The 11,763-nt window shown below is 42.5% G+C and overlaps 1 long non-coding RNA gene across 1 annotated transcript; it reads left to right on the forward strand.

Annotated features, from left to right (window-relative positions):
• The first annotated feature begins 9,602 nt into the window (after nucleotides 1-9,602).
• On the forward strand, nucleotides 9,603-10,617 carry LOC146890602 (uncharacterized). Its single transcript, XR_014998642.2, has 2 exons — nucleotides 9,603-9,850; nucleotides 10,354-10,617. It is a non-coding gene; the product is annotated as an uncharacterized LOC146890602 (long non-coding RNA).
• The last annotated feature ends 1,146 nt before the right edge of the window (nucleotides 10,618-11,763 follow it).

Below are 11,763 nucleotides of genomic sequence, written 5' to 3' on the forward strand. Positions count from 1 at the left end.
ACTCCCTTTCCCTATCATTATATCCAATGTGCCTATTGTGCCACACACGGCTCTCCTATTCCACGAAGCATGTTTGATATCATTCATCCTTCAGCAAAAAGATGCAGACCCTAATCTCTACTCTTCTGGGTTCTCTGACTCTTTGCGTGTTCATCCTTGTAAAAATAAAACTTTACAGCTTAAGGCAGCACCAAGAGCTTCAGTGGGTGAAATGCACGTAGATATGTTGATGGAGGGTGACATCTATCTCCATTCCCCAAAGTGTGCAGGACTCAGAATCCTTCCTTGTCCTGATGAGAGACTTGTGAGGGGTTGGAACTAGATCCGTATGTTAAGGATTGGTTATCATAATGGTGCCATCTACTTATTCGTAACTATTTCTACTCTAAGTCCTCTCGCTGGTTCTATTTGTTTCTCTTTCTGAGTTGTACACTTCTGTAACACCCATGAAACCTTGTTAATCAAGTCATATCATTCTAGATAGTTCCACGTTGGCATCACTTTGATAGTTGAATTATATCTCATTCCCGACTCCAGGGTAGAGTGACACATTCTTGGACCCTTTGGTTATCGTCTCCCTAGGCATGGACCTGCTGCTCTGAGAAGAAAATTCAAGTCTGCAGATCCTAAACACTGAGCACAGTGTTCAGCTTCTGCCCTGTGTCTCTGAGACAGGACCCACTCCGGTCCTGAGTCGTCACAGATGACCACACCTCTCCCCTGCGTCAACAGGGCAGTGGTTTGCTAGAGACTACTCTTCAGGACTGGGGGAGAGATGCTGGGAATGAAACATCCCATGACCACAGAGGACTTGACCAAGGCAGCTGCCAGACAGCTTTGGAATGGAAACAACCTCCAGCAACATAAAGTCATGATCCTATCTGCACCTTTGAAAGTGAGGTAAACTTTCTAAAGCAGGGGACTCTTGATGCAGGTCTATGGTAGCTGATTAAGGAAGAGCATTGGAAGCCAGGATGGAGGCCGGTCAGTGGGGAATACCAAGCAAGGGTATTAATGTAGAAATGTAGCATCAGTCACTATCTTGAAACAGACTTGTCAGTGGGTTGACTTGGGCCCCTGTGGTCTACTGTCATGGCGGAGCATTGAGACCTTTTGTTCAACTCATGCCAAGTAAAGGGTCTTTAAAATGTCCCAGAGATGCAAAGAGATTCTACGGAGAATAGATCCTCTCACAATGAAAAGAATGTAGCCCAAGTATAAACACTCACTTAAAACCTAACTGACATTTTACATTTGGTTTTATTGAGGTGAAATTTATATACAGTGAAAGGCATCCACTTAGAGAGAATTGCTCAATTTTTCCATAGGGAACAATGAGCTATGCTGTCACATTAGTACAAGCCCATGAAGTCACTGCTCAGATTAAGATGTAGAACATTTTCATTGTCCTAGAATGTTTCCTTCTGTGCCTTTGAGGCTCTCCCCTCCTCTCTTTGGCCTCAGGCAACAGTTCATCTGTTTTTTGTCACTGATGACTTGATTTGCGTTTTCTGGAAGTTTGACTAGATCGTATCCTGCAGGGTGGACATTTCTGTTTCTGGCTTCTCTCATCTGTCCCCAAAGGGCACGATGATAGAGATGGCTAGTCTTTATGGTCAGTGTGACTAGATTTAGAATCACCTAGGAGACACACCTGCAGGAGTCTTAAGGGTGTTCCCTACACCCTTAATGTAGGGAGGACCATTCCAGGAGCTGGGTGCTCAGGCTGAATAAAAGAGGACAAGAGAGAAAGATCAAAGAACTCTGGTGCTCCTCCTTCTGCTTCTTAACTGCCAGCAGGATGTAGCTAGCGACCCCAACTTCCCCTTAGCATAGCGATGAGCCACTCCTGCCCTCTCTAACATGATGAACTGTAGTTCCTAAATCACAAACTTTTCTCTCTTAAGTTTCTTTCTCTCTCTCTCTCTCTCTCTCTCTCTCTCTCTCTCTCTCTCTCTTCCTCTCTGTCTTCCTTCCTTCCTTCTTTCCTTCCTTCCTTTCTTCCTTCCTTCCTTCCTTCCTTCCTTCCTTCCTTCCTTTCATTCTTTCTTTTTGTCGGGCATTTAGTCACAACAATGAAATATTCTAAAGATACAGTGAACTTTAAGACTTACCTGTGTGGTGAATGTTTCAGTTGCCTACTATCCCTACTGTCCCATGGTCTTTCTAGTCTGTCATATGGACACACCAATACTTGTTGAGCCAGACCTATTGATGAGTAGTTGGTTTGTTGATAGACTTATTTTAAATTACGTGATCGTGAAGATTGACATATGACGTTGTGTGGACTTTTATATTCATTTCTTTAGGCCAATATCTAGGGATGGACTAACAAGATTCCACACATGCATATTCCACACCCTTATATTCCTCTTTGGAGAGTGTCACACACCTTTCCAGGGTGGCCTCAGCATTTAAATTTAGCAGTGTTTGAGTTCGAGTAGCTCCATCTCTCTAGTTAGCTCTCCACTACCATTTGGCATTTTCCTTCTTTTCCTTTTCTTTTTGTTAATGTTTTAATTTAGCAAACAAAATATTGGGTTCCATGACATCTTCTTACATATAGCAATTAGCATTGTAAATATACATCATCCTTTCTTAAGGTATAAATTCATGTAGAATGATTATTGAAAATTTATAATGATTATGTGTACTATAAATAAATAAATTAAAAAAGGATAATTTTTGAATTTTTGACTTGAAGAGGGCTTTAGGTCTGTCTTCTCCCTTTTCTCCTTATGCTAATTTAAATCAGATACTAAGAGGGGGAAATAACATTCCCCAAGTTCTTTGTTTTTACCTCCATCACTGTTCTGGTCATATTAACAAAGATTTTCTAGGATGCCAAGAGCCAAGAGAAGTAGCAGCAGATGTGCCTAATTTTCTGTGTTCCCTCTAGGTCCTGTGACTTCGTTAGTCTTTGTTATGCAGTAACAAACAGCAAGCCTGCTCCAGCAACCTCAGCAGGGGCAGCCCCAAGCAAGCCACCTCCGTGGGAGCAGGCCAGAATGACTTTTGACTTTCAGAGTTGCAGAGCAACCCCAGGAGCACTGAGTGACCTCCAGGAACATCGAGTGACCTCTGGGGTGACTGGAACTGTGGCCTTGAGTGTACCACAAGGAGCGACCATCTGAGCCTCGGTTCCACTGGCACCTGGAAGACGGATCACCAGAGACACAGCTCCAACTACACCAATCAGAGGAAAAGAAGGGTAGACAAGGTAAGAACACACTCAACACCACAAACTAGTTCCACAACAGCAAGATTTGAACACCGCAATGTAAATGAAGCAAAAGAAAATGACCTAAAAAATAACTTTAGGAGAATGTTTGAGGCCCTTACAGAGGAAGTGAAATATTCCTTCAAAGAAAAATGGAAGAAATCAACAAATTAAAGAAAACAAAGAAAAGGCAATCAAGCAGATGAAATAAATGATTCAAGACTTGAAATCTGAAATAGAGACTATAAAGAAAACACAATCTCAAGGGATTCTGGAAAAGAAAATTATGGGAAAATGATTAGGAACCATAAATACAAGCATAAACAGCAGAATACAAGAGATAGAAGAGAGAATCTTAGGCACTGAAGATACAATAGAGGACATAGACTCATCGGTCAAAGAAAACATTAAATGTAATAAAAGCTTAACACAAAATATCCAGGAAATATGGAACACCATGAAAAGATCAAATCTAAGAATATTAGGTATAGAAAGAAGGGGAAGTCCAACTTAAAAGCACAGAAAATATATATTCAACAAAATCATAGAAGAAAACTTTCTCAACCTAAAGAAATATATGCGTATGAAGATACAAGAAACTCATAGAACACCAAATAGACTGGATCAGAAAAAGTCCCCTTACAACATAATAATCAAAACACTAAACATACAGAATAAAGAAAGAATATTAAGAGTTGCAAAGAAAAAAGGCTAAGTAACATATAAAGGTAGACCTATAAGAATTAGACCTGAGTCTCAGTGGAGACCATGAAAGCCAGAAGGTCGTGGTCAAGCGTTATGCAGACATTGAGAGACCATGGATGTCAACCCTGACTACTATACCCAGAAAAACTTTCAATCACCATAGACAGACAAAACAAGAACCAGATTTAACCAATACCTAGCTACAAACCCAGCCCTACACAAAGTTCTAGAAGGAAAACTTCAACCCAAAGATGTTAGCTACATCCACAAAAGCACAGACAGTAGATGATCTCACAGCAGCAAATCCCAAAGAAGGGAAAAACACACACAATAACATCACCAAAAATTAAAACTAAAATAACAGGAACTAACAATCACTGGTCATTAATATCCCTTAATATAAATGGACTCCACTCACCTATAAAAAGATGCAGGCTAACAGACTGGATACAAAAACAGAATCCATCCTTCTGCTGCATACAAGAAACACACCTCAACCTCAAAGACAGACATTGACTCTGAGTGAAAGGTTGGGAAAAATTTTTCCTATCAACTGGACCTAAGAAACAAGCTGGTGTAGCTATTTTAATATCTAACAAAATAGACTTCAAAACTAAAATCAATCAAAAGAGACAAAGGAGGACATTTCATGTTAGTCACAGGAAAAAATTCATCAAGAGGAAATCTCAATATTGAACATCTATGCCCCCAAATACAGGGATTGTGATGCCTCCAGAAACTCATTTATTGCACAGGATTGTTTTGGCTATCCTGGGTTTTTTGCTTTTCCATATGGAGTTGAGTACTGTTCTTTCAAGGTCTGTGAAGAATTTTGCATTGCATTGAATCTGTAGATTGCTTTTGGTAAGATTGCCATTTTTACTACGTTAATTCTACCTACCCAAGAGCATGGGAGATCTTTCCATTTTCTGGTGTCTTCTTCAATTTCTTTCTTCAAAGATTTAAAGTTCTTGTCATACAAGTCTTCCACTTGTTTGGTTAGAGTTACTCCCAGATATTTTATGCTATTTGTGGCTACTGGGAAGGGTGATGTTTCTCTGATTTTTTTCTCAGGCTGTTTATCATCTGTGTACAGGAGGGCTACTGATTTTTTTTGAATTAATCTCATATCCTGCTACATTACTTAAAGTGTTTATGAGTTGTATAAGCTCCTTTGTAGAATTTTTAGAGTCATTTATGTAAACCATCATACCATCAGCAAATATTGAGAGTTCTACTTTTTCTTTTCTGATTTGTATCCTTTTGATCTCTTTTTGGTGTCTATATTGAATAGATATGGAGAGAGTGGTCAACCTTGTCTTGTTTCTGATTTCAGTGGGATAGCTTTTAGTTTCTTTCCATTTAATTTGATGTTGGTTGTTGCCTTGCTATTGCCTTTGTTTTGTTTAGGTATGTTCCTGCTCTCTAAGATCTTTATCATGAAGGGATGATGTATTTTGTCAAAGGTTTTTTCAGGATCTAATGAAATGATTATGCATTTTTTTCAGTTTGTGTATATGGTGGATTACATTGACAGATTTTAAGATGAGCTAAGCAAGTTAAATAGACCTATAACTGCTAGAGAAATAGAAACAGGCATCAAAAGTCTCCTAACCAAAAAAAAAAAAAAAAAAAAAAGCCTAGGACGAGATGGTTTCAGCGCAGAATTCTACAACATTTTCAAAGAAGAACTAATACTCCTTAAATTGTTCACGTAATAGAAACAGAAAAAATACTGCCAAACTCTTTATGAGGCTACAATTACCCTGATAACTAAACCACACAAAGACATTACTAAGAAAGAAAATTACAAACCAATCTTACTCATGAACTTGGATGCGAAAATACTCAATAAAATACTGGCCATCTGAGTCCAAGACCACAACAGAAAAATCATCTACCATGACCAAGTAGACTTCATCTCAAAGATACAGAGATTGTTCAACATACAGAAAAACTTTCTAAAAATGCAATAATGATATAAAGAAAACATCTTCTTTTCAAATAATCGCTTACTTTTGTAGTAAAAACAGAACATACTATTGCATTTTGTGTCCTATATGTCCCCCAGTGCCCACAAATGTGGTAAAGTCTTGATCCCCAGTGTGGTACCTTGCAAAGCAGTAGTATATTTAAGAGGTGGGGCTACTTGTGGTGAACCTACTACAGTTGTTCTGCTGAATGGACATGGTATCAAACTGCTCTCTAAATTCCTGTCCTATCCATAAATTAGTGCAGCTCCCAGAGTCCATCAGAGAAGTTTCTTTGTGCTGTGGACAGTGGTTAATACAGAAACACTGGTCATACTACAGAGAGTAACTGTGTGCTCCATATCTTCTGAACATGATGGGACCTCCGCACTCATGAACTCCTGTGTGGTTGCCTATACAAGACCTGCATAAGATCAAGCCAGTCAGCCTTCTAGCACGCAGTTGGAAAAGGCTCATAAACCCCGTGCTGTCTTATGTCAACTTGGCACAGCTTTAATCATCTGAGAGGAGGGAACCTCAGCTGAGAAAATGCCTTCCTAAGACCCAGCTGTAGGCAAGCCTGTAGGGCATTTTCTTCATCAGTGATTGAGATAGGAGGGGTCAATCCATTGTGGGTGGTACCAAGCTTGACGGGTGGCTCTGGGTTCTATGAGAAATTAGGCTGAGCAAATCATGGGGTGAAAGTCAGTGAACAGTGATTTTTCTTAGCCTCTGCATCGTCTCCTGTCTCCACGTTCCTGCCCCGTTTGAATTCCTGCCTTGGCTTCCCTCAGTGGACGGTGATTCAGGATAGGTAAGCCAAATAAATCCTGTACTCCCGAAGTGGCTTTTTGTGTTTCATCACAGCAATAATAACCCAACGAAGACAGAAATTGGCACCAGGATCATGGGGTATTGTCGTGACAGACCTGACCATGTGTTTTGGGAAGGACTGTGCAAGGACTTTGGAACTCTGGGTTGGAGAAGCTTTTGAGTTTTTAAAGCTGGGTGAACTGTTCTGAGAACTTGGGAGATTAGAGGGTAATGTTGAGAGCAGTGGAGGTAATGGCGGCCTGGCTCGTGACGTTTCAGAGAGAAGCAAAGACTGTGAGGAACATTTGATATTTTGAATTAAGAACCTGTGGTGCTAGTAAGTTGGGACTGGAGAATCAGCTGTGATTACCACGAGACCAGTACCACCAAAGTAAACCTGTTGCTTTACTAAGGACAATTGATACTGGCTAGCTGGTGCAGAGAAATTAGAGGTAATTAAGAAACCAGTGTCATTGAGGTGAAGTCTTCTGGAAAGAAAAGTGTTTCCTCGGGATTAGCACACACAAGGTGCGTTCCAGACGTGGCCGAGGTGACACTCGCACTGGCAGCTGAATTTGGTTGTGTGATAGTCACCCAGGTGGTACTGCTTTTGAAGGCATGAAGGAAGTCATGGAATCAGCTGAGGGTTATCACTGTGAGAAAAAGCTGGAGTCCCTGAAGAGAGCCCAGGAGAGGCCATTGGTGAAGGTGCGGCCCAGTTGCAGTAGAAGATCCCAACATTTTGGAGCTGCCAGTACTGTGGGAGGACCTCCAAGAGCAACAGCAGCAGCAGCAGCAGCAGCAGCAGCAGCAGCAGCAGCAGCAGCAGCAGCAGCAGCAGCAGCAGCAGCAGCAACAGCAGAATGAAACCAGCCAGAGCCTAGAGGACAATCAGTGTGTGTTGCTGGGGGTTGAGTTGGAATGTGACCCAGGCTGTTGGAGTCCATAGATTGTAAGTAATCTGATGTTTGATACTGATTTATTTACACTGTGGAATTTTTTTTTAATTGTGACTATACCCTGGTTTGTTTTGTTCCTCTGTGAATAAAGCATTTCACTGATTTTAATTTTATGGGAGTCCAAACTTAAGAAAGTGAACTTTCAAGTGCTTGAATTTTTAAAGACTGAGGGAATAGTTCATATTGTGATCTTGATACTAATGTGTGATCTTGGTGATGAGCAAGAAAGGAAAGGTTGTGGCTGAACGGAGATGTGTTTGCATTTCAAGTTGACAAGGGATAAATTGCACTGGCGAGGTTAATGTTAACTTGACACAGGCTATAATCATCTGAGAGGAGGGAGCCCTAACTGAGAAAATGCCTCCCGAAGATCCAGCTGTAGGCAAGCAAGCCTGAAGGCCAATTTCTTAACCAAAGATTGACGTAGTAGGGACCATTCATTGTGGGGGGTTCCACCTTTGGCTGGTGGTTCTGGGTTCTATAAGAAACTGGGCTGAGTAAGCCAGTAAGCATCTTTCTCTGGGGTCTCTGCATCAGTGCCTCCAGGTTCCTGTTCAGTTTGAGTTCCTGCCGTGGCTTCCCTCAGTGGAATGTGTGTGACTCAGGATATGTAATCCAAATAAATCACACACTCCCCGAGTTGCTTGTGGTCATAGTGTTCCATCGTAGCAACACGAATAATTTGTATGAGACAAATCCTCACCCACAGATGAGGAGAAAAAGACAGTTGCTAGCTTCTTGAAAAGAAAGACTCAGGTGGGGCTTCTGTTGTACCAATTGTGCTGCCGTGGTTGACCTTGCATTCAAGACGGTCTGGGCAGCACAAATTAGACTCCATGGGTTGTGGAAAAAGTAGTAGAGATTGGGGAGTTGATGGGGTGGTGAGGGTTATCCGAGAGGGGTCGCAGATAAATAAAATCAACATATGTTATATGAAAGTCTCAAAATTAATACAAAACGTTACATTAAAAAAAAAGAGGTTGGGCCTAGGAGGAAAGAGTCTGGTCATCAGGAGTATCCTCTTCAAGGAACGAGAGGCCCTCTTCTTCATTCTTCTTCATTCTCTCTCTCACATCTTGCTCATCCGGTTAGGTAAATGCTTTTGTTCTGCCCCACATTTCTGCGGTGTTATGCTGCCTTGTCAAGGGCCCCAAAGAAATGGGGCCAAGTTTTCTTGGGCTAGAATACATGAAACCATGAGCCGAAACAACGCTTTTTATTTTTATAAGTTGACTAGTTAATGCCTCTACGTGCTATCGCACTGGCGTTTTGCAGGTCAGTGCCAGCACTGTTTGAGTACCCCGTGGTGGCTGGCGTGTTGGTGCCGTCTGTGCGTTCTTACCTAATGCTCATCTCTTGCGGGATGGAGGCTTCAGAAGAGGAGGTTTGGCTAAGGGCAGAGGCCCCGCTCTGCTGTTTCCTGACTTCAGTTTCCCTGGGATTTAGTTACTTCCTTGCAGATAGCAACTTATCAAAGGGCAACCATGTTGATGCTAGAGATGGGAATTGGGGCACTACATAAGGTTTCTTCCTGTTCACAGAAAGAATGTCTTCAAACATTCATGAGAGTTCAGAACTGAACATATCCTGTCATGCCTTCACGGACATAGGAGGGAAACAGGATGAAAAGTCCTTCCCGATATTCTCACTCTAAATTTCGGCAGCCTCAGACAGGCAACTTGAAGGGAAAGACAATGGCCCATAAAAGGTTATTTCCATCCAAGCATGAACATTTAGCATACCACAGTTCTCTGCTGTGTTAGCTTTCATCCTATCTGGTCTCCCCAAATTGCACCAACCTTAGCTATCCTTCTTAAAGACTCCCCAATGTTTCTCTCCAGCAAACCCTGTAGTAAGTGTTGTTACCAGGATGCCCGAGGTTTCCATGCCGACCTGCCCTGTTTTCTCAACTCGCCTTGCATTCTCAGTTCTCAGGCTGACAAGAGGGAGCTGACTTAAGTGCAGAAACATTTCAGCTTCGCAAAGATTAACTGGCCTTAGCACTCCCTCAGATCCTCTGCAGTGTTCTCTGGGCAGGCCAGGCCCCTGGGCTCTTTCTAAGTGACGCTTTTCCTGCAGTTCTCCACCTGAAATGCCACATCCATCAAAACCTTGCCCGCGGCTGCATCTCCCCGGCTCTCTCCTGCCCACCCATGGGCTCTGGGCTCCAGTGGCTCTTTTGGGTGAGTGCGATTTCCACTCCGCAGGGCTTTCCCTGCTGCTCTGAGCAAACGATCTTCAAGCTCTCCTAAGGATGATGATGCTTCCCATGGTGTTTGACGCTCAAGACTAAAAATAGCAAGATGAAGCCTGGCGCATTCTCCAAGGAGATAAAGTCGAATAACATAACTGGATTATTCTTGGTTATCTTGCAGATAGCCGCGTGACCAGACGTCTGCAAATGGTGGTGAGGTCACTTCTTAGTCGCCTCTTAATCTGTTCGCAGATGGCCTCTGAATTTTAAGAGGGTCTTATTTACTTTCTTCTTTTTTTTTAACCCTTCAAGACAAAGGCAGCCAACAGCGTTAGAAGCTTGCACACTGGATTGTTATTTTGATTTTCCCAAGTAATTTCCGGTTGCTTTTTCCCCCCCTTTCTTTCCCCATCTTGGGGCTTTTCTCTTGGGGGAAGGGTAGCTGTGTTGTTTCAAAAGTGGTTGCTAAGAAAGGCTCTTCTCTGTTTATAGGCTCCTACCAGCTCCTGGCAGCTGAATGGCAAATATGGTCCTGTACTCGCAGGGCGGGGTGGATGGAGGCCAACAAAGAGCGGCCTGGAGCACAAAGGGCCACAATGAGGCCTTTGAGAGTGTTGGCTGGCGTCGTGGGCCCACAGATTGCTTGATAGAATTCAAAAGGTGCTTGCCTCATGCCCTCGGTGACAAATTTATTTCCACAAATCAACCATGCTTGTATAACTTGACCAGACAATAAAGGAGTACAGCCCCTCCCCCTTTTTCATCTCAGGAAAACTTCGGCTGCACAGGAGCCAAAATTCAGTGTTGATTTGTATCCAATTTCTAAACAAGGGACTCTTGATCTTTGGGGCAGAGGTTGGAGTCACAGTCTGACGTAGGCAAGCCAAGGGTAAGTGTAGCCTCATTTATCATTCTTGTCTTTTTGTTTAGGGGACTTACTCCATTTTTCCTTTTGTAGACTGGATCTCACAATGCAACCTTGGTTGCCCTAGAACTCACTATGTAGACCAGGCTGGCCTTGAACTCATAAAGATCTGTTTCTGCCTCTGAAATGGTACGCTTAAAGGCTGGTGCTACCATGTGAGGCTTTTTCACTTCCTTGTTTGCCTTAGGTCATGATGGTATTGCAAAGAAAAGAGGAGGATGGGTGTCTTTCTGCTTAAGGCTGTTGCATGAGCGGATGGTGTGATTTGAATGTGTTGATGGTGTTTTTCTGCTTAAGGCCTTTGTATGCGGGGATGGTGTGGTTTGAATATGTTTCCCAGAGTGCACGTTGGAACTCAGTCCCTACTGAAAGTGTTGCAAGTGTTGGGGGGACTTCAGAGATGATTAGCTTATGAAGGATTTGTTTTTTGTGAATGGATTAATATTATCAATGTGGTAGTGCATTAGTTATACCAGTAACAGGCTCCCAATATAAGGACGACTTCAATTCCGTGTCCTCCCCTCCCCCTCCTTCTATCTTCCTTCTCTTTCATCCTCTCTCCTACTTTCCACCAAGAGATGACACAGAGAGACCTCACCAGGTACAGCCCTTGACCTTGCCTTCCCAGTCTCTAGAACCATAGAAAGCAAAGCTCTGTTCTTTACAAATCCGCTCATATCTTAAGTATTCTGTTAAAGATTCACAAAACAAACTAGGACAGCGAGTGTTTGGGTTCTTCATTTCATAATAACAGTATAAACGGTTGCCTGAGAGAGGAGCAAGAGCCCTGGAATGATGCTTATCGAGAATGAGGTCCAGTGGGAATTGGATGAGACCTAGTCTTCATTCAGGGAGTCAGTACAAACCTAGGAAAGCCTGGTGATGCTGAGGTGGGTGAGAAACAGGGGCTATTGACTGGATGTCAGACATTCCGTTTAGATGAATATCAACTGCATGAACATCAGTATACTCATGTA

Source organism: Myodes glareolus, chromosome 23 (assembly GCF_982192425.1).
Source record: "Myodes glareolus chromosome 23, mMyoGla1.1, whole genome shotgun sequence".
NCBI lineage: Eukaryota > Metazoa > Chordata > Mammalia > Rodentia > Cricetidae > Myodes > Myodes glareolus.